This window comes from Lactuca saligna, chromosome 5 (genome assembly GCF_052625555.1).
Source record: "Lactuca saligna cultivar CGN05327 chromosome 5, ASM5262555v1, whole genome shotgun sequence".
Classification (NCBI taxonomy): Eukaryota; Viridiplantae; Streptophyta; class Magnoliopsida; order Asterales; family Asteraceae; genus Lactuca; species Lactuca saligna.
Genome location: NC_136421.1, coordinates 164,414,595 through 164,440,307, shown reverse-complemented (window position 1 = coordinate 164,440,307; position 25,713 = coordinate 164,414,595). Strand labels below are relative to the sequence as shown.

The window sequence follows — 25,713 nt, the reverse complement described above, 5'->3', positions numbered from 1 at the left end:
AACTCACCTCGAAGTAGCTGCTGATCTGATCGGGAACTGACTGTCTACTGCTACTACTGCTGCCCCGGAAATCCTCCGGCTGCAACTCCCACAACATACTCAATCAATCACTGCTAACTGACCTTTGGATAAAATGACCATTTTACCCCTGATCATGTCATAAGTCAAAGTCATAGTCAACTTTCAGTTGACCCGACTCGCCGAGTTGGCTCTCTAACTCGCCGAGTCCCTGTCTAATCGATTGTCCTGGATCCCGTCCCTACTCGTCGAGTTAGGCGTTGACTCGACGAGTTCTTCTTCTAAACTGAGGTTCAAGTCCTTCATCCTACTCGTCGAGTTGTATGAACAACTCGCTGAGTTCATCTTCATCCGAAGAACACTTTATGCTGTGACTCGCCGAGTTGTATGAACAATTCGCCGAGTCTGTTCTTGATCTAAGGAGATTGCCTTGAACTCGCCGAGTCAAGGCATGGACTCGCTGCGTTCCTCCATGGATGAGTTTGGCTTCCAACTCACTGAGTCACACCCCGTGACTCACTACTCGCACTCGACACAACGAAAAGGGGACAACTCGGAGACTCGCGAGCAGACTCGCTGAGTCATCGCCATGCAATCACTATATACGCGATTTTGCTCGATTCCAGTCTATGCCACTCACAGATCTGGGTTCTTAGAACATGAATGACACGTAAAGTTTCCAACTTTACGTGTAGATACTGTCACACCCCAAAACCAAGAATAGCGGAAACGTTCTGGGGCGGAGGACGTCATGTAAAGTATCACAACACAGTAAATGTAAATAAGCAAACAACATCATCCATTGCATTAAATATAAAATTTTGATACAAGCGTGTTCTGTACAGTTTTAGACACCAAAAATATAATTTAAACCAAAATAGTATGATGAGTCTTGAATGCGCTCCATCTTCTCAAAAGCTAGCATCGGTACCTGACTACTGATGACCTGAGAATACAAGTTATTTTGAAAGAGTTTATCAGCATTAAGCTGGTGAATTCATAAATATTTTAGTGTCGAGGTTTGTTATCAAAACGTTTGAACCTGTTGCAAATATGAGTTGTAAATGTATGTAAGTGTTTGTAAAAGTTTGAATCTCTCAGAAAAACCTATATTTTCTGTTAAAGTAGCCCTCTACCAAGGCTTAACTGTTTTGTATGCTCGTTTGATGTAAAAGTGTGTAATTTCCCAAGTGTAACTATCATTTAACAAAATATAGTTTGTACATTAAAGTTTAAGTGAGGTTATCAGCAAAATGTAATCGGTAAATTATTGTAGTACGGTAGTTTTGTTTTATATGAACTACTGCTGTACTAACTACCTTAAACCGGGTTTATATTAAGGTATCGTGTGATAAATTGCACCATACTATCGACTGGTAACATCGACAACGTATAGTCGAAAAATAAGGTATGACGTTTGGCACCCGCAGACCTATCGGTCCCACTGTAGCTAGCAGCGAGGTGTAGGATAGTCAATCCAGTATAGATCTATACGCAAACTCACGCTCTCCCTCCAAGAGACTCTGGCTACAACTCGGGTCATGTCAATTAAGACATGCTCCCATACAGTGGATCACAATTGTTAACGTATTCGTGTATATGCAATATAATGTTACTTGTTCTAGTATCGTTGTATATGTTCTCTTAGTAATAAGTATTGACTCCTGAATGAACTGACTCGTGATCTAGAAATTGTAGTAGTATGATCCCGTGTTACCCCGATGGTAACTTACTAACGAGGTGCTGATAAGTATGAATATGGGAGTACTTTTATGTCAATACATGTATATATGATATATAACTAATATTGAAACGACCCTCGGATGGTCACCCGAAATTCCACCAGACCACATCCAAATCGAGGAAAAGGAAATAGGACAGGTGGCTTTCCTAAGCCCTTTAAACATTATTTATACAGCTATACATATATGGGCATGCAAATTTATAGGTAGTAAAACAAAGTTTACAATAAAGCATTTGATAAGTAAAAGAGTTTGTAAAACATTTTGAAGTAAAACAGTTTGAACAGTGATAAAATCATTGGTTTCCTAGTTATTAATCACATGTGATTAATGCAATCACATGTGATCGAAGCAATAACTATAAGTGTTTAACGTGTATCCCCCCATAAAGTATTTAAAACATTTAAAAGCATTTCAAAGGTAAAATAAGGGGTATGAACTCACTTGGAAGTTTGAAGATAGCGAGATCGAAAACCGGGCAGAGTTTCGTCTCCGGAAACGGATTTTTCTCGGGATTCTCGGGAATCTCGGGAGTAAAATCGACCCTCGGGACTTGAGCAAAAAGACCAGAGCTTCGGGTTTGAACGGGCACGAAAATCGAGGCAAGATCATGAGAGAAAGAGAGAAAATGAACAACTTTTTCGGAAAGGCTCGCATCCCTTTTATAGGGGTGTTGAACCGCCTCCGAACGCGGGGCGTACGGGCGTACGCAGCGCGTACCCGTACGTCATCGCTTACGTATTTCGGATGGAGCGGGTCGGATGGGACGGCGGGTCGGGTAGCTTCGCATAGGGCGACGTGGACGATCCGAGGCCGTGCCCTCGAGTACGCGGGGCGTACGAGGGTACGCGGCGCGTACCTCGGCCCTAGGCTGACTCCTCTTCAGATAATACCGAATTTTTAATAAAAATTATATATAAATTATTTATCAAACTTCAAAAATTCATATCTCCTTCATACGAACTCCGTTTTCGACGTTCTTTATATCCCCGCGAAGGTGAGACTACAATCTACAACTTTCGTTTAGATTCCGTTGGCAAATTCCGAAATTATTTTTATTATTTATTTATTAAAATGACGTGATTAAGGAATTTCTTTAAAAATTCATAACTTCTTTATCTGACGTCGGTTTTTGCCAGACTTTTTACCGTTGAAATACTATTGTCGAGACCTTCGATTCTCGTTTAGGTCATCCCGGCCAAATGTCGCTCGATCTCCGTTTCGAGTTTTTAGCTGTCTGTTGCTAAGCTGAACTTGGAAAAATCATAACTTCAATATACGAAGTCGGATTTGGGCGTTCTTTTTACGTACGATTATGGTTTAATGAGATTTAAACATAGAAGAATTTAAATAGAAACTTTTTGGACATTTTATTATCAAAGTTAATTTTATTAACTAAAAAATGTTTACAATACTTGACCTATTAGGCCATTACAAAGAGTTGAAATATCGGGTTGTCACAGATACTTACCAATGAGGGATTTAGGGCTCAAAATGCCTCAAAAGGGTAGATCTAGGGTGAACAAGCAACATGGGTCCATAAAGGTAACGGATCTGAGCTCCTGGAGCTCAATCTTGCCTAGATCTAAAGGCCAATCAACTTATTACGACTTATATTGCACATACAAGTTTGGGGAAGGGCTCAAGAAGGACTTAATGGAGCAATAAGCATAAAAACAGAGGGAAGACGGGTTATACCTCAAGGAAATCACTGAGAGAACACTAAGATGCTTGGCTTCCTTCCCTTCCTCTTGATCTACTCCTCTTCCTTCTCAAATCCTTCAAGAACACACAAAATGCTTCAAAATCTCAAGGAAACAAGCTTTGGAACGAGGGTTGGGAGCTCTGAGGTGAATGGGGGCTGGCTTGGGGCAGACATGAGGTTTAAATAGGGTGCAAACCCTTGACACTTAGGGTTTCATCCAACAGCGGTGACTCGCCGAGTACAGGATATGGACTCGCCGAGTCGCCAACTTAAACATGTCCCGGGTCCCGTATCTACTCGGCGAGTCGGACCTATGACTCGCCGAGTCCAAGGCTAAAAAAAATGGATAATACACAAGTGAGATTTACGTACCAGGAACCAGGTGCTACAAATCTCCCCCACTTATTTTAGACTTTGTCCTCGAAGTCTGCTGCTCGATCCTGGAACAGCTCAGGATAATGCTCCATCATCTCCTCCACCGGCTCCCAAGTCCACTCAGAACCCTTGCGGTGCTGCCATTGCACCTTCACTAGCTCCACCTTCTTGTTCCTCAAATCCTTCGACTTCCTGTTGAGGATTGCGACTGGGCGCTCAATGTAATTCAGGCTGTCATCAACCTATATATCCTCTAATGACACTACCGCTGAATCATCCACTAGACACTTCCACAGCTAAGAAACATGGAAAGTGCTGTGGATCTGGCTGAGGTCGGCTGGCAGATCCAGCCTATACGCCACCTTGCCCACCCGGGCTACAACCCAGAACGGTCCGATGAATCTCGGGCCCAACTTGCCCCACTTCCTGAATCGAATGATGCCTTTCCAAGGCGACACCTTCAGGAGAACCATATCCCCGACTTGGAACTCCAAGTTGGATCGACGCTTGTCACCGTAACTCTTCTATCGACTCTGAGCAGTCTGAAGCCTGCTCCGAACCTGCTGGATCCTCTCGGTCGTCTTGAGCACCACTTCGGTGCTCCCCATGACTCTCTGGCCAACTTCACCCCAGCATATCGGGGTCCCGCACCTCCGTCCGTACATCATCTCGAATGGAGGGCGGTCGATACTCGCGTGGAAGCTGTTGTTGTAGGAGAACTCGGCCAAGGGAAGATAGGTATCCCAGCTACCACCGAAGTCTAACACGCACGCCCGCAACATATCCTCCAAGGTCTGGATGGTCCGCTCGCTCTGACCATCCGTCTGCGGGTGAAAGGCGGTGCTAAAATGCAAACGAGTGTCCAACTCGTCATGAAATCTCTTCCAAAATCTAGAAGTAAAATGCACATCCCTGTCCGAGATAACTGATACTGGCACCCCGTGCCGCACCACGATCTCGCTGATATATATGTCGGCCAATTTCTCGGCCGATATGCTCTCCTGAATCGGGATAAAGTGAGCACTCTTGGTCAAATGATCCACGATGACCCAAATCGAATCCACTCCACGCGCGGTCCTGGGGAGCTTCATGATAAAATCCATCGTGATATCTTCCCACTTCCACAGTGGAATATCCAACGGCTGCATCTTGCCATGCGGTCTCTGATGTTCGGCCTTGAACTTCCTGCAGGTCAAGCACCGCTCAACGTACCATGCCACATCCCGCTTCATGCAGGGCCACCAATAATCTAGACAAAGATCCCTATACATCTTCGTCGCCCCGGCATGAATAGAGAATCGAGACTTGTGCTCCTCCTCCATCAAAATCTGGCGCACGCCTCCATGATACGGCACCCACACCCTACGGTGTAGTGTCAATAGTCCTCGGCTATCATAATCAAAGAAGGAGACTTGACCCACCACACGCTCGCTCTTCCAATGCTCCTCTTTGATAGCGTCCTGTTGAGCCTCCCGAATTCGCTCCAACAGGGGAGTCACCATGGTCATCCTCATGCAAATGTCCCTGATCGGCGCCGCCTTGCGGCTAAGCGCATCGGCCACCATGTTGGCCTTCCCTAGGTGGTAGAGGATCTTGCAATCATAATCCTTTACCACGTCCAACCACCGACGCTGCCTCATGTTCAGATTCGGCTGATCCATGAGGTACCTCAAACTCTTGTGGTCCGTGTAGATGGTACATCGAACCCCATAGAGGTAATGTCACCAAATCTTGAGGGAAAAAACCACCGCCCCCAACTCCAAATCATGCGTCGGGTAGTTCGCCTTGTGAGGCTTGAGCTGCCTCAAAGCGTAGGCAATGACATGCCCCCTCTGCATCAGTACCGCGCCCAACCCTGAAATGGACGCGTCACAATAAACCACAAAATCCTCTACGCCCTCTAGCAGGGCTAAGATCGGCACCTCGCACAGTCTCTGTCTCAGTGTCTCAAATGCAGCCTACTGCTCGGGTCCCCACCGAAAGACCACGACTTTCTTCGTCAGCCGCGTTAGGGGTACGACTATCTTGGAGAAATCCTGAATAAATCTTCGATAGTAGCCTGCTAATCCCAGGAAACTCCGAATCTCAGATGGAGACTTCGGAACCTCCCATCTCATCACGGCCTCGACCTTGGCCGGATCGACCAGAATCCCGTTCTGGTTGACAAGGTGTCCGAGAAATTGCTCCTCGCGCAATCAAAACTCACACTTGGAGAACTTGGCATACAAGCTCTCCTTCCTCAGGGTCTCCAACACCTTTCTCAGATGCTCCTCATGCTCCTTCTGAGTCTTGGAATAAACCAAGATGTCATCGATAAAGACTATCATAGACCGATCCAACATCGGTCTGCATACGCGGTTCATGAGGTCCATGAACGCGACAGGAGCATTGGTGAGCCCAAACGACGTCACCACAAACTCACAGTGGCCATAGCGCGTCCGAAACGCGGTCTTCTGCGTATCCTCCTCCCTGACCCTCATCTGATGGTATCCCAAACGCAAATCGATCTTGGAAAACCAAGACGCTCCCTGAAGCTGGTCAAAGAGATCATCAATCCTCGGGAGTGGGTAACGGTTCTTCACCGTTACCTTATTCAGCTCCCGATAGTCTATGCACATCCGGTGTGACCCATCCTTCTTTTTCACAAAAAGGATCGGGGCTCCCTAGGGTGAACTACTCGGACGAATAAATCCCTCGTCTAGCAGCTCTTGCAGCTGCGTAGATAACTCCTGCATCTCGGGAGGAGCCAACCGATACGGTGCCTTGGCTATCGGAGCCGCACCAGGAACGAGGTCAATCCTGAACTCCACCTATCGCTCCGGAGGTATCCCAGGAAGCTCCTCTGGGAAAACATCTGTGAAATCTCGCACCACCGGAACCTTGCTCACTGTCGCCTTACCCGCCTCCCAAGTATCCATCACGTACGTGACATATCCTGCGCATCCTTGCCGAAGGCGGCGTCTCGCCCTCGCTGCTGAACATACTGCGGGTCCACACTACGGCCTCTTACCATGAATCACTAACTCTCCCCCGCCTGGGGTCCTGACCCGCACTAGCTGCTGCGTGCAATCTATCACCGCCCCATTAGGGCTCAACCAATCCATGCCTATAATCACTTTGTTCCCACGCAGCGGAATGGGAACCAGGTCTACTAAGTAGTGCTCCTCAAACAGATGCAATACGCAATCCCAAAACACCATCGATGCTCGCACTGATCGATCATCAGCAATCTCTACCTCCAAAGGGCAATCCAACATGCCCGAAGACTCAGGAAACTTCTTGCTAAGCGCAAGGGACCCAAATGATCGGGATGCACCCGAGTCGAATAACACTTGAACTGGGATACCGTTCACATGGAACGATCCTAAAACATATATATATATATATATATATATATATATATATATATATATATATATATATACCGAGCACATATCAATATCAAAACATCATAAATTAAAAACAGATGGAAAGAATCATACCCGTCACCACATCGGGTGCGGCGCGTGCCTCCTCGGTAGTCAACTGAAATGCTCGGCTCCTCACCACTGGAGTCTCTGCCTTGCCCTGCCAGCCATCCGTGATCCGCAGGGTCGCTGGAGTTGGCGCCTTCACCGGCGCTGAAACTGTCAACTAGGGGCAATTAGCCTTCTTGTGGCTCCTCTGGTTGCAGTGGAAACACAGCAACTCTGATGTATGAATAACTGCTGCCGGAGCAGTGCAATCCCTGCTAAAGTGCCCAGTCTTGCCGCACTTGTAGCAGCTTGATGATCCAAACCTGCACGCCCCCTCGTGCGGCCTGCCGCATTTCCTGCAGCGGCTCGGTCCTGACTGGCCTTTCGGCCTACCATCTGATCCCTTGGGCTTCTTGCCCGAAGCCCCTCCTGTCTGTCCCTCCTCTGACTTCCGTTTCCGGATGTGCTCCAAATCTATCTCCCTCTCCCTCGCCCTGGCAATCATAGAGTCCAAGGTAGGGCAAGCTGAAAAGCTAACATGCTCCCGGATGTCAGATCGTAGCATATCATGATAACGGGTCCTCCTCATATCCTCGTCACCAGCATACTGGGGCACCAACAAAGCCCTCTCCAAGAACTTGGCGGTGATCTCCACCACAGTCTCAGTCGTCTGCCTCATGTCTAAAAACTCCCTGGCCAACTATTGAAGCTCGACAGCCGGCGCAAACTCTGCCCTGAATCTGGTCACAAAATCTGACCAAGTCATGGCCTCGATAGCTGAGGCTCCCAACGAGTCTCCCACTGACTCCCACCAATCTCGAGCTCGGTTCCGCAAACACCCTGCTGCATACCTCACCTTCGACCCCTCGGGGAAGAAGCTAGTCAACTGTGCAGACTCGATGTCTGCAATCCAGCGTCTGGCGGCAATGGGGTCTTTCACCCCGTGGAAATTCGGCGCACCACTGCCCTTGAAGTCCTTAAAGGACAGTGTGCGAGATCCCGACTGGCCAGATGCCATGTCGCTCCTGAACGCCCTGAGGCGATCCTCCATCAACTTGATGATCCCTTCCTTGATCGACCCGAAGATAATGGAAGTCGACTCAAGGATACCCCTGGTGATCTCTGACGCGATGAACTCGCGTAGTCCCTGATCTACCTGCTCAGAACCTGATCCCGAACCTGACCCCTCTCCTGAACAGCCATCTATCGACCTTGATCGAAGTACCACCATTCTGCAATACATCACAACAATCATTAGTGATACTGATACTTCCTGAAGGATCACAACTACTTACAAGTTCCCTGGTCTTATCTTGGCTTTCCTTGGTTCGGGTACGGATCCTCTGCTTTCAGTTGTACGGGCCCATACTACCTTCCACATTTATCCGTACCTTCTTCAAGGACTGCCTCGACTCCACCAGATCCCTTTCACTATGGCTGATCACTGCTATACTCATCCTAGGCTTGCCCTAGGGAAATCTACGACTCTACTCTATCCAGTCCTCAGCTGCTGCAGGCCTCCTTGTAATGCCAGTTAGCCACTCCCCGAATACCATCACATGTGATGAGGCTCAGATAATCCTTCGAGTACCCGACTCGTCCCTACAACGGTTGGACTCAAACAAGAGCTATTCAGTAGGATCGAATCCGACACTCTAAGATTATTCAACTGATATGTTTATTTTTATATATATTTTTATGCACTTTATCTCAATATTTTGGCCTTATTTATTCTCTCTTAGAACTAAAAAGTACTCATAATGCTTTGAATTATGTTTTGCAGCTATTCGTTGTCGATAAAGCACAAAAGAAAAGACTGAAGCGGAAACCGGGCTTAGAGGCTAAAAGAAATTAAAAATGTTGGACTAGACCGATTACGCCCCGTGTAACTTAAGGGTACGCCCCGCGTACTGGTTGGCCTCAGATAAGTTCAATCGCGTAGTAATCCGTAGTACGCCCTGCGTAATCCGACTTACGCCCAACGTACGTAAGTCGGCTACAAAGGTTATAAAAGTCGAGTTTCAGCTAACCAGGAGGGGGGATTCGACTACCAATTTAATTTAGTCGATATTAAACTTTTGTTAAGCCGTTTTGAGGGTCTAGAAGGCGGCCGGAAGGCCGTTAAGCTAACGGGAGCGGAGATCGGAAGGATTGGAGAGCGGATACATGTCGGTGATCATATGGGCTGTTAACGTGACCATGTTTAGCATTCCATTGTGGTACTTCTCTGTATTCAGTTTCTGATTTGGGTGTAAAAACCTTTTACTTTTTGTTTATGATTGAATGAAGCTTTGATTATTAGACTAATTGCTATATTGAATTATTTGTTTATGTTTAATTTATCTTGCCAAGCTTGTTAAAAGATCCTTATGTGTTAATGATGATTATTTTCTGTTAATTATTAAGTAAATTGAGTTGCTTGAACATCTGCTTGATTGCTTGTCTCTTATGATTTTTGATGACCATCGAGATTATAAGTCTAGGAATAACGAATGTGAAACTAGGATTAACTTGGGAATAAGTAAGTTAATGTGTGAGCCCTGTTTGATGACCATCAACAAGAGGTTAAATTGAATTAATAATTCGATTAACTATATTTACAAGTCTTGCTTGATACGAACTGAACACTAGGAAGCATGTTAGTTTAATCAACTGATCACTGTTTGAATTGACTTGTTTGCTAAAGGATTAGTTGTAGTGAACGCGAATCTAATCATTTTAGGAATCGGTGAACATAAATAAATGAATTTATGTATGCAATTGTCTATGTTTTTAAGGTGTAATTTATCTAAATCAAAGTACCTAAAGAGATTTGTTTTCCTGTTAGTTTATCGAAAGTTGTTAATTAATTGTTAGTTTGAGATTTATTAAACTATTTCTTTATTCTTTCATGTGCCCTGTAACCTATAATCAAATATTTTAAATTAATTCACCACCGTTCCCTGTGATCGACACCCGACTTACCTAAGCTATACTGTAATCTTTCTAGGTACACTGCCTATAAGCATAGTTAGTCTAAGTTTGTTAGGTCATAAATATTAAAATTAGTGGGTACTTTTGTGCACATCAAGTTTTTGGCGCCGCTGCCGGGGAACGGCGTGTCATTAATTTAATTTATTTGCTTATGTGTTATTTGTTTATAGTTAGTTAGTTTTTTAGAGTTTATTTTCGATGATATCATTTCACTTGTTGGGAAGGTTCTTGTTTTTATTTGCAGGAATTTGGGATTTTACACTTTGCTTGACTTTACTTTTTGCATGGGTTTCGAGAATGAAAGCGATTAGGGAATTCTTGACCTGCTTAGCCTACTACTTTGTTGATTTGTCCAACTCAATCCATGAGGCGTAGTATAGCAAGGCGTATTGTGGTGGTTAAGTGGAAGACCGAGCTCTTGCTGTTCTTGACTAGTTAGGTCACTTCTTGTTCCGCTTTTAGTTAAAGGTGCAAATAAAACAAAAGAAATATTCTAAAGGGTCCCGAAAGTGGGTATTTTCGCAAACCAATTCTTGCATGCAAAGGTTTTTAATCAACCATTGTCGTTTGATCTTGACAAAGATATGTGATTGTGACGTTTCAATTTTTTTTATTTATCACTCATTGTGAAGTCATCATTAGCTGAAGAATTAAGAAGAAAAAAATAATTAAGTTTTAAGTCCCTTAATTAAATAATTAAAAAGAAAAGGAAGTTAAATTAAAGGAAAAGGAAAAATTTCAAATATAAGTACGCCCAGCGTAAGTTTTATTACGCCACGCATAATAAACCCTGGATTGCGTATAGATTTTCACGTAGTTGGGGTTACGCCCAGTGTAACATTGATATACGCCCTGCGTAAATCAGCGACCAGGTATATCTCTTGACCCTTTGACTTCTTTGTTATTCTTTTCACAACTCCTTCCTTCGCACACAAACTGTGACGGCGACTTATCTCCAAGAATCTCGATTTTTCATCTTTTCCAGTAAAATTCGACATACAGGTATGTTTTTCGGGTACTCAATATACTAGATTTGGGTTTAAATCGACGAAATTGGTTGAAAAATGCCTTTGTTCGAAATCTAGGGTTCTTAGGGTTCTTGAATTAGGGCCGATTTCGCAATTATTTGTTCTGATTACCACTTGAATGGATCGATTTCTGTCAGTTAACTGAAACCTAGGACTTAATTTGGTCCTAATCCCGTCCCACACCCATCGATTTGACCTCAGGGACGAACGCCAAGCGTAACCTGTTGACTTCGATTTTTTTGACTGCTCTATGCAGATTCCCTGTTAAATGTTTACCAATCTTGAATAGATAAGGAACCAATAGGGGATTGATTTATCTTTTTGGTCATAAGTTTAAAGGGTGGCTCCAATTTTTTTTTACTGCCTTGGACCACAAGGTTGGTTCCGTTTGCTAACACGTATTGCCCCCATGTGTTTGACTTTACTAGACCACCTGCGTATATGCTTAAATTGATAGTTTTGTCATGGGTATTGATTTTAGAATGAGCAGGGGGACAGACTCGTGCACCTGGACGTACGCCCAGCGTAAAGACCAGGTCCCGCACCAATATTTTTAGTCTAAAAAAATTGTTAATGCTGTGATATTTTGTTTGGTTTTGTGTTAATAATATGTGCAGATTATGGCCCGAAGGACACAAAGGACCAACCCACCCGAGGATGTGACCGATCATCGTTTTTTACAATTTCCGCAAACGCTGAACGATGCAACCTGGGCACGTTATGTCACCAACTTGAGCTTGTTTCTCACCAAGGAGATTGATATTGCACCCTCATTCGATTGGGAATTGGCTACCAGGACTGGACTTGTTGCATTGATCCAGGAATTTTTGCAATACACGCACTCGAACGAGAGTGGTGTGGATTTGTTCGTGTGTTAGGGATGGGCACGTTTGTTCAGGATCCAGGAGCATGTTTATCGGGAGATTTTGCTGGAGTTCTACGCTACAATTTCCTATGATCCTAGGAAGGCACTCGATGACAGGACAACCTTTGCCTTCAGACTGGGGGGTGGGGGGTGGGGGGGTGAGCCGGGAATGTAGCGTGACTGAGCTTGCGACTCGGGTTGGTATTTACACAGCCGATGAGATGAAGAGTGTCCACTTCCCGGCATTCCTTGCTGATTGTCTCACGGACCGGCCAGAAGACTATAACGAGAACACTTTTTGGGCCGAGATTACGGGAGGAGTTTACACACCATCTACCGCACGAGGGGGAATGATTCGGTCTACTACATACCGAATGTTGCACCGGTTGATTTCTATGTCTCTCACGCATCACAAGAATAGTGAGAGAGTGCCTTCGACGGACTTGTATTTCCTATGGGCACTTGTTACTCCGGGGAGGCACCTGAACCTTCCAGTTGCTTTAGCTGCATATTTGGGACAGAGGGCCAGGGGACTTCGGGGGGATAGCCCAATTTGCGGAGGGCATTTTATCACGCGGTTAGCTCGATCATATCAGTTGCTGACGCGTGAGATCACGAGATCGATGGTGTTTCACGACATGAGGCCGATAAGTCTTCAGCTGTTAGAGTCGATGCGTGTATTAGAGCGGGGTGGAGATGGTGTCTTGAGGGTTCGAGCTGATGATGTGGTGGATGAGGAGGGTGCCGCCGAGCCACAGCCGAGACGGGTCCAGCGGTGTAGACCTGTTTCTCGGGGAGCGCAGCAGGAACCTGAGCCGGAGATTGATATGCGCTACCTAGCTCAGGGCATTAACCGTCTTAGTGAGTATGTTGCACATGTGGACAGGCAACAGCGGTGGTATGGGGATGCGTTGAACGTATTCTTTGCCCACCAGGGGTTTCAGTATTCGGTCCCCTACCCACCACCATTCCAGCCACGACATGATGGGGCCGGTACTTCTGGGACACAGCAACATGATGATGGAGATGATGAGTGATCCTTTTTTTTTTTTTTTTTTTTTTTTTTTTTTTTTTTATGTTTTTGTGTTATTTTTATTTTAGTTTAGTATTTTATTTGGTATGTAATTAAACTTTAATTTAGTTTGCTTTTACTTTTGTTTTCCATGTTGGTGCTCTTTGGTTGTTTAGATTTCTGCAGAATTTTCGCCCTTAGAAAGCTGGCAGTAAGTTCAGCAGCTAAGTCCGACTGTTGCTAGAGAGAGCCGTGGGAGAGTTGAAGAATATAGTCAAGACCCACAATTTGTCATAAGTGTGGGGTGCATATAGATTTCGTGAGTGAAGATTGGCATTTTTACGATGTTTTGACTCTTATGATGTGGATGAGTAGTTCCCACACCATAGAGTTTTATTTTGACGTGAGGAAGACGTATCATCCCGGCTGCCATGACATGGTTGACACTTTCTTATGTTGTGGGGGATTTTCATCGCGAGAAGAGGATGTCATTCTTGACGAGACGACGTGGTTGACACTTTCCCACGTCATGATTACTACATTGCATTTTATTTGCAATCTTGTGCACCATATTTTTTGGAGTCGGCAGTCTTGATTTTATTTTACGGCGAATTCAGAAGCAGCAGTTCCAGTTTTCAGTCTTTCAACAATATTTGAAGCAACTTGTAGCAGCTCCATTCGATCTCGCCACAACTACCCAGGAGAGTCTATTCCTTTTTCCTCATTTTTATGTTCTTAATTTGTTTTAGCATACAATGAGGGCATTGTATGAAATAAGTGTGGGGTAGGGGGTCGGTAAAAGTAAATTAAAATAAAAAAATAAAAATAAAATAATAGTTAGGAAATTGCTAGATTTAGGAAATTTAAAATTTTAAAAACCTGAAATAATAGTTTAATTTAGAAAAAACTAGTGATAATTTAAATTTTTGCTAATATTGTATGAAATGATCCGATGAGAACTCAAATGTTTAGTTGAGCCAATATACGTTATAGTGCATTTGTGGCCTCCCTTATTTTAGTGAAATCATGGAACAAAAACATAACCCCACTTGGTTTGAGGGATGCAATATGTTTAGCAGCCTAAACCTGAAATGTATCCAGGAAAATTATTATCATTAACCAATAAAGGTTGAGGTTGAGCGCCTCTGCTTAAGCATGTAGGTTTTGAGTAAAAAAGGTGAGGTACATGTAAAAAAAAAGAGAGAGAATTACAAGAAAAGTTTGAAGAATTTTGGAGCAAATAAAGTGAAGATCAAAAAGATCAAAATTCCAAGAATTCAAAAAAGTTGAAGATACCAGAAAGCAATTCAAATAAGGTGGTGAATTCAAAGAAATCAAAGATCAAATTATCAAGGAAGTGAAGAATTCCAAAAGAAGCTCCATAGTGGTATCGAAAATTTGTAATTCTAGATTATGTATGCTTAGGTTGCTCAACTAAAAATACCTTGAGGTTAGGACGTTTTCTGCGGATGGATTCGGAGGGTTGCATAAAATGAGCATTGTTCGGAAAAAGTGGGCAAGTGTTTATGAAGATTGTGAGTATTTAAAGTATGGGGGGGGGGGGGGGGGGTACTTTAGGAAAATTTTAGACACAAAAGCATGCGTTGTGGTCTTGACATAATGGCTGAGTTTTAAATGGATTGTTTAGTGCGATATTGGTAAAATTAAAAGTAAATTTGCTTGAGGGCAAGCAAAGACTAAGTGTGGGGTATTTTGATATGTGTATTTTTATATATATTTTTATGCACTTTATCTCAATATTTTGGCCTTATTTATTCTCTCTTAGAACTAAAAAGTACTCATAATGCTTTGAATTATGTTTTGCAGCTATTCGTTGTCGATAAAGCACAAAAGAAAAGACTGAAGCGGAAACTGGGCTTAGAGGCTAAAAGAAATTAAAAATGTTGGACTAGACCGATTACGCCCCGCGTAACTTAAGGGTACGCCCCGCGTACTGGTTGGCCTCGGATAAGTTCAATCGCGTAGTAATCCGTAGTACGCCCTGCGTAATCCGACTTATGCCCAACGTACGTAAGTCGGCTACAAAGGTTATAAAAGTCGAGTTTCAGCTAACCAGGAGGGGGGATTCGACTACCAACTTAATTTAGTTGATATTAAACTTTTGTTAAGCCGTTTTGAGGGTCTAGAAGGAGGCCGGAAGGCCGTTAAGCTAACGGGAGCGGAGATCGGAAGGATTGGAGAGCGGATACATGTCGGTAATCATATGGGCTGCTAACGTGACCATGTTTAGCATTCCATTGTGGTACTTTTCTGTATTCAGTTTCTGATTTGGGTGTAAAAACCTTTTACTTTTTGTTTATGATTGAATGAAGCTTTGATTATTAGACTAATTGCTATATTGAATTATTTGTTTATGTTTAATTTATCTTGCCAATCTTGTTAAAAGATCCTTATGTGTTAATGATGATTATTTTCTGTTAATTATTAAGTAAATTGAGTTGCTTGAACATCTGCTTGATTGCTTGTCTCTTATGATTTTTGATGACCATCGAGATTATAAGTCTAGGAATAACGAATGTGAAACTAGGATTAACTTGGGAATAAGTAAGTTAATGTGTGAGCCCTGTTTGATGACCATCAACAAGAGGTTAAATTGAATTAATAATTCGATTAACTATATTTACAAGTCTTGCTTGATACGAACTGAACACTAGGAAGCATGTTAGTTTAATCAACTGATCACTGTTTGAATTGACTTGTTTGCTAAAGGATTAGTTGTAGTGAACGCGAATCTAATCATTTTAGGAATCGGTGAACATAAATAAATGAATTTATGTATGCAATTGTCTATGTTTTTAAGGTGTAATTTATCTAAATCAAAGTACCTAAAGAGATTTGTTTTCCTGTTAATTTATCGAAAGTTGTTAATTAATTGTTAGTTTGAGATTTATTAAACTATTTCTTTATTCTTTCATGTGACCTGTAACCTATAATCAAATATTTTAAATTAATTCACCACCGTTCCCTGTGATCGACACCCGACTTACCTAAGCTATACTGTAATCTGACTAGGTACACTGCCTATAAGCATAGTTAGTCTAAGTTTGTTAGGTCATAAATATTAAAATTAGTGGGTACTTTTGTGCACATCATCAACCCTGATTACATGTGACGTGATGTATTCGCCTAATGGCTAACTCCCACCACTCAGAGTCCCACAAAGCACAAAGCAAGCAGCATTCGAACTAAGGGAAAAATCTCAAGGAAACACTACAAGAAAAAAGGCCTTTTACGACGCTCATTGCGCGTCGTAAAAGGCTCAGACGACGCGCAAATGCGTGTCAAGGAAGGCCCTGTCATAAAGAGAGACGACGCGCATTTACGACGCTCATTTACGACGCGCGTTTACGACATGCAATGCGTATCAAGGAAGGCCCTATCATAAAGGAAGATGACACGCATTAGCGTGTCGTAACCTTACGACGCGCGTGTTAATGACACGCAATGCGTATCAAGAAAGCCCCTGTCAAGAAAGGCCATGTCATAAATGAAGATGACACACATTTTTGCGTATCGTAAATTTAAATGTTTAAAAAAAATAAATTTATATATTTATTAATTTTTAAATTAAATTTGCATTTAATTTCTCATAATAGAGATAAAATACCATATACAAAAAATACAATCCATTGCATAATATAAAATAAAATTTCATACTCAAAAAATAAAATAAATTACACAAATTGTAATGTCATACAAAGAATCATTCAAATGTTAAACAAAAATAAAACATTGCTAACATGGGTTATACATTCCTATAAAACTAACAAATAATCATACAACTCTTTTTCTTACTGGAAAGGAATGTCAAACATGATTACAAGTCTCCCTTAATCTTGATTACTCACCTGCTTAAGTAGAATGTTGTTGTTGAGAAGGTTACCTAGCAACAGAGAAAAACACAACACCTCTCCCACAATCACAACATCATTTACAAAGAAAGGTTGTCCATTACTTTCATTAAGACTTTCATTCAATCACAAAAATATTAAATAAAAGGGTGAAACAGTAACTTACTTGTGATAAGTTGATCTCCCTTAGAGCAAACACAGCTAAAGCATTGAACACAGAGAAAGGTTGTCAATTGCTGATCTTTTCAATTTTAGTCCCAACTCATTTTACTTGGAACGAAGAGTAAAAACGTTACAAAAACCTCAAATAACGATCAAATTTGCAAGAGAATTTTGTAGGACCCAAATTGAACAAAATCAGCCATACTCGAGGACCAAAAATGTAATTTTTGCAAAAATAAGTGAGAGAAAGCACCTCAATTTCCTTCACTTCAAATTCTTGGGTGTGTGACAAACAAGAGTTACCATAAGTTTCTGAGGCCAAACTTGACCCATTCAATCTGGGGAAAAAAAATTATGCAAATTGCCAAATTACCATATTATCCCTCAAAAAGAAAAATAGGAATGATGCAAGTGCAACACTCTTACAAGTCACTATCGAGATACAATGCAAAATGATTTCCCCCACCAAGCGCTAAATACTCAGTTGAACAAAGAGTAAAATACCGATTCACCCCTAATAAATGCACAATTAACATAATATATAAATCCCAAATAAATATTAAAATTATAAAAGATTTTTTTATATATTATCAAGAAAATGCAGTACCTGTGGGGCGATATATAACAGGACGCCCTAGTGTATTTGTAAACACAAATGTATCATTCGATCCCTGTATAGTATTTACTCATCATAGTGAAAAAGGGTAGAAAAGTCTTTTGTTAACATATAGAGAAACGAAGACAAGACATTACCAGTAGACTTAACCCAGGGCAAAGATTGCTTCTTCTATATAAGGTTGAAAAAGATATGCCATGCCTCCATGTACTAACATATAAAAAAGATAATGATATATCAAGATTCAAGAATAATGTGAAACTGAAAATATGATGAAGATGAAATTTTACCTGTATAGTAAGACCCATTTCTTTCCTTGACTGAGAACAGGGAGTGCAACATAAAGATCAGAACGTGTATTTTCTGTCATAAGTTGTGAAGGTTCTGACATTTTTGGAAGTTTATCAGAAGGAAAATATGAGAACAAGAGCCTCAACAAGTGCTCCAGTTCCACCAACAGGGTATTCTAAACTACAACCTGGTTTATACCATTCTGCAAACATATAAATCTGCAAATATGTGGATATATATACAGGCAAAAGATTAGACATTTAGAGAACTATAAAATATGAAGGAATAGAATGGATTCTGTTTGGTTGGAATGGAATGGATGAGGACATGTGGTAATGGAATAGCCCATTCCATTCCTTCCTCAATTCCATCATACCAAAAAGTAAAACTACCTTAAAAGAAACTTTTTAATGTATGATATGATTATGTACCATTTCTGCTGAAAGAACACCATCGGATTTCACTCCAGCAAGTAAGAAAGACAAAAGATCCACCCAATTTCTAATGAAAGGATCTTTGAGTCCCAATGAATCAACTATTTCTGAAAAAGGGCGTAAAAGCTTTGTGGCACCAAGAACACCTTAAGGTCCCATTTTTGCAAATGATTTTAGGAGTGGATATGCATATCTAACTCCAGCAGCAGAAACAACTCCCAAATCACCTTGAATAGATAAAGGTGGCAAAGCCATGGCAGCTGCGTATTGTACTGTGGGGTATTCCTTCTTGATTTTAGATTTCACTTGGATCCATGATCTTCCTGCATATATATACATGACCATAAATTATTATATGACTTTAAAGTTGAAAAATGATATCAACTTTAAAAAGGTTAAATGCAAGAAAACTTATTTACAGATTATATAGAAAAACTTATTTCTATCATTACTCATGATTTTGTTATTTTTCAAAACAAAATAATAACTTTCAAATCATACATCCAAACACCCCCATTAGCATTAAACCAATTCATAATCGTTTATCTACTAAAATAATTATAGTCAACATATTTATTCAAACAAGGAACCAAAAAGACCTTACCCTTGATAACAAGCCCATAGTAAAGCATAAAAATCAAGTTGTTCCATGGAGAAGATGTCACTTGTTCAAGCAACACCTACAAATATATAGATCAAATCGCGAATTAGGTGTCATATAATTCAGTTGTAAGATTGTAAATTTCCATTGTTATCCTTATTATCAAAGGTTCTTAGGATACCTTTTTGGCAACTGTTGTCGTGTCTTTTTTGCCCTTGAACAACTTATCCAACAATAAGTGGTAGAAATGCCCAAATGGTCCAAGATATGCACACCCAAAAAGCTACAAACACTCCCGCATTAATATTCTATACTGATTCTTATATATATATATATATATATATATATATATATATATATATATATATATATATATATATATGACTGGTGCTTTTTCATTTGTTGCAGAGAGAATAAGTTATGTGACTTTCATATCCTGATATTTTATATGTGACACCCCGACCTTACGGATACTGTCATTTATTCTTAGTATTCTTTAATTCATTAGGAATGGTGAAAAGTTTAATAGCAGAACATGGTAACCTGCTATCTGGTAACACCAATGGTTCCTAAGTGCAAATCAAGAAAATAAGAGCAACAAATATCACAGGTTTCTCTCCCTCCTTGAAATTGAGCACAAGTCTAAAACAAAAGAAATATGATGAAATTGAACACAGGGCCTAAATTCTTTGAGAAATTTTCAGAATTCAATGAAGAACCATACATGTTCAACAGAAAAATCATAAATCAAAACCTATATATTATCAAAAAATCGGGCCTGATGAGAAGAGGAAAAAGGAAGAAGCGTACCTGATGAGAAGGGGAAGGAGACTTCAAAAAATTGGAACAGATGAGAAGAGGATCGTCGACGATTGGTTGTTGCGGGAGAAGAAAATTGGCGTTGAAGTAGGAGAAGAAACGATGGAGTCGCTGATTTCTTCCTTTGGTAGGGCAAGGGTATAAATGGAAACCCTTCTCCCTTTCTTCCTCCTTTCTCAGTCAGTCAATTTTTTCCATCTTACCCGATTAGATTAAGCTTTCCGAGTCAGATACACAAATTTAGTTCATCAAACGTCTTTATCTGACCGGGTCATCAAAAAAAGTCGTTGATGTCTGAGATTCGATACCTTGAACCAAGAAATCCCTAAATCTCTATGAGATAGGAGCGCCGACACCTTGATCGATTTTGTTGAGAAGCATCGAGCATAACACTAAATCTTTTGGGAGTCGCAGTCGCATGCCAGGAGAAGTGAATGTGATGTTGCAATGGTCTGTTAGAGATAGACAGAAAGGAGGGACATGGATGGAGGAAAAGGGTGGCCTGGTGGTTCTAGGGTTTTTATACAAATGGTGGTGTTAGTAACCAACGATGGTGATTGACCATGGAGTTTCGAGACCTTGACTTTAATGGAGCTATTGTTCTACTTGATATGGAAATCACTCTAAATTTGTAGTTGTAATACAACTCTTCTATTGATTGAGAGGCTAATAAAGTACTTGAGGAACTGAAGATAGAGGGAAGTAGATGAAGGGTTTTCGAACTGAAATTGTAGTTCCAACAATAGTCATGGTTCCAAAAACTGTACCCCTTTGATCAATTTCATGGCCTGGTGACCAAAAAACCTTCGATTTCACTAAGAACCGGAACCCTAGTTCCAACAATAGTCGATTTTTGGTATTTGATTGAGAGAGAGAGAGATAGAGAAGAACGATTGAAAGAAGGTAGAGGAGAGCTTGGCGGGGTTTTTAATTTTTTCAGAATTTCATTTCCCCCTTTCCCCCACTATTAAAGGATGGAACGCGCGTTCCATTAAAAAATATAAAGCGACATCCTTAGACGACGCGCATTTTATTATAGGTGCCCTCCGTGTTTTTTTTAGACACTAATTTAAGGGCGCGCAATAATGCGTGTCTTCTATCCTAAATTTTTTTGAAGAGATGACATTTTTCTAATGTCACTCTCCTTTGCGTAACATAGATCAATGAGCGTCGTATTTTGCGCGTCGTCAAAGGCCTTTTTTCTTGTAGTGAAATCCGCTCTCATGGAGAGAAACTGATCTAGCATACAGAGCTAATACTCATACCATCAGGCATAACCTAACAGGCTATCCTACTGCTGTCTACTCGATTCTAGCATGCAATTCTCATACAACTGAAACACATAAAGCAGGCACATAAGGCATCACTCCTAGATCCTTAGTCCCAGTCTAGCATGCTGTTATACAAAAGCTGTTAAACATAACATAAACTTGTATGGGTACTTTGGGGAATACTTACTTAAGCTCGGTCGGTCGCGCACATCACACACTTCGTTCTTTCTCAAAACTCTTTTCTCAATTTTAGAAAACATTTTCTTTTTAGAAAATATTTTAATCCCTCGATTTGAGTCCAGACACCCCCGAAGGTGTGTCCGAATCCCTCAAACCAGGGTTCTGATACCAACTTGTAACGACCCAATTTTCACGTCCAAAAATTTTGTTTGTAAAACATTACCTTGAAAGCATTAATGATTAAAACATTGTTTAATTAAACCATTTCACATCGAAAACCTAATTTGAAATCCACAACATGTAAACAATCAAAACATCAGAGTATCAATCCCAAAATAAGCTCATAACTGCGGAAACAAGAGAGAGTGTGTGTGTGACATGCTGCTACCGCACCGACTCTTTTCCCCTAGTTGAGGAGGTACCTGAAACCAAAACTGAAAAACATAAGCACAAAGATTAGTGAGTTCCCCCATTGTACCACATACCATACAAACACATAACATACATACTGCTAGGCTATTCTGGGGTGCCTGTCTACCTGGTACGACCATTCTAGGGTGCCGACTACCCGTGCAGCCATTCTGGGGTGCCGTCCTACCTGTGTCAAGCCATTCTGGGGTCCTGACCTACCCATGTCGAGCCATTCTAGGGTGCTGACTACCCTTCGGTCCTAACAACCGAACCTCGGGGACTATTTCACCCCTACTACTACTATCACATTTACACATAACATAAACATATTATCAGACATATCTGGGGTGCCTGAACTACCCTTCGGTCCTAAAACCCGGGGACTGGTCCCCTCCTACTACCTCTATTGCATAAACATAATAAGCCAGCATGCAACACATCATCACATACTGTCAGATGTATCTGGGGTGTCTGACTACCCTTCGGTCCTAACAACCGAACTCTACTACTTTCACATACAACATATCATGCTAGCACATAACGTATCAGGTAATAGCAATCCCAGATGATATCACAAAGACAATCATCTATCATATAAACCCTACTGGTGGGCCGACATTGTGGCCGTATACCCACCGTTACTGGAAGGTAACTCACCTCGAAGTAGCTGCTGATCTGATCGGGAACTGACTGTCTACTGCTACTGCTGCTGCCCCGGAAATCCTCCGGCTGCAACTCCCACAACATACTCAATCAATCACTGCTAACTGACCTTTGGGTAAAATGACCATTTTACCCCTGATCATGTCATAAGTCAAAGTCAGAGTCAACTTTCAGTAGACCCGACTCGCCGAGTCCCTGTCCAATCGATTGTCCTGGATCCCGTCCCTACTCGTCGAGTTAGGCGTTGACTCGACGAGTTCTTCTTCTAAACTGAGGTTCAAGTCCTTCATCCTACTCGCCGAGTTGTATGAGCAACTCGCTGAGTTCATCTTCATCCGAAGAACACTTTATGCTGTGATTCGCCGAGTTGTATGAACAACTCGCAGAGTCTGTTCTTGATCTAAGGAGATTGCCTTGAACTCGCCGAGTCAGGGCATGGACTCGCCAAGTTCCTCGATGGATGAGTTTGGCTTCCAACTCACTGAGTTACACCACGTGACTCACTACTCGCACTCGACACAACGGAAAGGGGACAACTCGGAGACTCGCGAGCAGACTCACCGAGTCATCGCCATGCAATCACTATATACGGGATTTTGCTCGATTCCAGTCTATGCCATTCACAGATCTGGGTTCCTAGAACATGAATGAGGGATTTAGGGCTCAAAATGCCTCAAAAGGGTAGACCTAGGGTGAACAAGCAACATGGGTCCATAAAGGTAACGGATCTGAGCTCCTGGAGCTCAATCTTGCCTAGATCTAAAGGCCAATCAACTTATTATGACTTATATTGTACATACAAGTTTGGGGAAGGGATCAAGAAGGACTTATATATATATATATATATATATATATATATATATATATATATATATATATATATATATATATATATATATATATATATGAGAACTTATAGTTTCTCGAGAACACGAGAACCAAATGAGGGCCATTAGATTAAAATAATAGAAGACTGAGGTGTTTTGTGGCATTTTTTTAAAATATTTGAAGAAATTAAACACGTGGGTATGGAATTGAAATTAATCGAAGGGCATTTATGATACTGGAATCAGATCTTTCTCGTCATCATTGTAACACCCGACTCCTGGTACGTATTTAAATTCAAGAAATGTTGCAATTTACTCTGGGACTCGGTGAGTTGGAGGCCCAACTCATTGAGTAGACTCGACTTTTGATCGGGGGTTTAAGTGACCTACTCTACGAGTCGGAAGGAGTAGGAGCTGTCTGGACAAAACCCTAATATTTATGGATGCAACCACGATTTTGGGATAAGGACTTCAGATCTAGAACCATTGAGGGTTCCCATGGCATAAAGGTGCCAAGTTTATGGCCATGGGAGACCCATGCATCATATAAACCCCTTTTTATGGCTTTTTGAGCCAAAGGCCCCATGCATGTACATCAAGTTTGAAGCTTTACGTATAAAATGGACCCTAGGAGGCCAGATCTATGGTTTTAATGCGTTAAGACCTGTTAAAATTGACTATACAGTTTTGGACAAAGAGGGACTCGACGAGTCACTTGGGTGACTCAGCGAGTCGAAACGCTTTTTCCCCCAAAACGTCTTCTGGAAATGGTTTTGGTTGAGTGTAACACTCAGCCTGCTAGGGGTTTGTCTTGGACCTGTAAATCATAGGACTCGTCGAGTGTATGAACAGACTCGGTGAGTCCAAGGTGATCTCCCAACCCATGAAGACAGACTCGACGAGTTGTCCATAGAACTGAACGAGTCATAGACTGGACACATTCATATGATGAAGATGAACTGGAAGAGTTCAAGGATGAACTCGGTGAGTCGGTTGAAGATGGTCCCGCTGCTATGGTTGAAGGTGAACTCGTCGAGTTCTTGCTAGACTCTACGAGTAGAGTCGAGAGTTGTATCATTTTGAAAGAAAAGGGACTCGATGAGTTGGTGGACCAACTTGGCGAGTCAAGTCAACTGGATGTTGACGTTGACCAGGGTTTGACCTTGACTTTGACTTGGAATTGGGTTGACCCTCGTAAGGTGTTATGAGTATGCATTAGTAATCGGAAAAGGTCATTGTGTAGGGATTGAGGAGTAGAGACGAGTCGATTCCCGTGCCGAGGACTGTGCGGATACGATACAAGATCAAGGTGAGTTACCATCCAATAGCTATGGGTCTAAGGCCATAATGCCGGCCCACCAGTAGGAGTGTATGTTAGACAGTTGTCTTTGTGATCATTGTCTGTGTTTACTGCTAATTGATATGTTTATGTGTTAGCATGATATGTTGTTATGTGGTCATAGCAGTAGGGGGATGTAGTCCCCAAGTTACTGGCCGATAGGGCCGAAGGGGTAGTTTAGTACCCAACTATGCTAGACAAATTATGATTATGTGATAATATGTGGTAGACCGGTCGAGAGGACCGAAGGGGCAAGCCAACACCTAGATATGCTAGGCAAGGTCACCGGTCGAGAGGACCGAAGGAGTAGGCCAGCACCCAGATATGCTAGGCAAGGTCACTGGTCGAGAGGATCGAGGGGGTAGGTCAGGCACCCAGATATGCCTGACAGTATGTATGTCATGTGTTTGTATAGTATGTGGTATGATGGGGGAACTCACTAAGCTTTGTGCTTACTGTTTTCAGTTTTATTTCAGGTACCTTTTCAGCGAGGGTGAAGGAGCCGACACGGTAGCTGCACATCACATTCACACATGATTCCGCATTTTGAGATCTATGAGATTGTACTCTGATTTTATTACTATTTTTATGATATGATTTTGAGACATGAGATGATTGTTTTATGAAAAGAAACGACTCAATTATGTTTTCTTATAAATGTTTCCTAAATTATTATATCAAAAATTAAAATTTTGTTCTTGAAAATTGGGACGTTATAAGTTGGTATCAGAGCCTTAGTTTGAGGGATTCGGATACACTCGCGGGTGTGTCTGAACTCAAAATGAGGATTGGGTATGAAATTTTTCAAAAGGAAAATCATTTTTTAAAAGAAGTTTGAAAAGAGAAAAGAACTTTGAAAATGAACAAGATGTGTGATGTGCGCGACCGGCCGAGCTCAAGTAAGTTTTCCCCTAGATACCCATACATGTTATGTTTTGATATGATATGATTATGAGAACTGCATGCTAGATTAGGGCTAGGGATCCAGGAAGGATGCCTTATATGCCTACTGTATATGTATGAGAACTGCATGCTAGATTAGGGCTAGAGGATC

The 25,713-nt window shown here is 41.7% G+C and overlaps 3 long non-coding RNA genes across 3 annotated transcripts; all 3 read right to left on the bottom strand.

Moving 5' to 3' along the window:
- Positions 1-17,462: 17,462 nt before the first annotated feature.
- LOC145047239 (uncharacterized) lies at positions 17,463-17,843 on the bottom strand. Its single transcript, XR_013682166.1, has 3 exons — positions 17,815-17,843; positions 17,634-17,721; positions 17,463-17,545 (listed from the first exon to the last, which is right to left on the bottom strand). It is a non-coding gene; the product is annotated as an uncharacterized LOC145047239 (long non-coding RNA).
- Positions 17,844-17,958: 115 nt separating this feature from the next.
- LOC144998487 (uncharacterized) lies at positions 17,959-18,672 on the bottom strand. The gene is made up of 3 exons (XR_013660344.1): positions 18,546-18,672; positions 18,114-18,332; positions 17,959-18,033 (listed from the first exon to the last, which is right to left on the bottom strand). It is a non-coding gene; the product is annotated as an uncharacterized LOC144998487 (long non-coding RNA).
- Positions 18,673-18,807: 135 nt separating this feature from the next.
- Positions 18,808-19,428, bottom strand: LOC144998488 (uncharacterized). The gene is made up of 3 exons (XR_013660345.1): positions 19,331-19,428; positions 19,153-19,228; positions 18,808-18,871 (listed from the first exon to the last, which is right to left on the bottom strand). It is a non-coding gene; the product is annotated as an uncharacterized LOC144998488 (long non-coding RNA).
- Between the last annotated feature and the right edge of the window lie 6,285 nt (positions 19,429-25,713).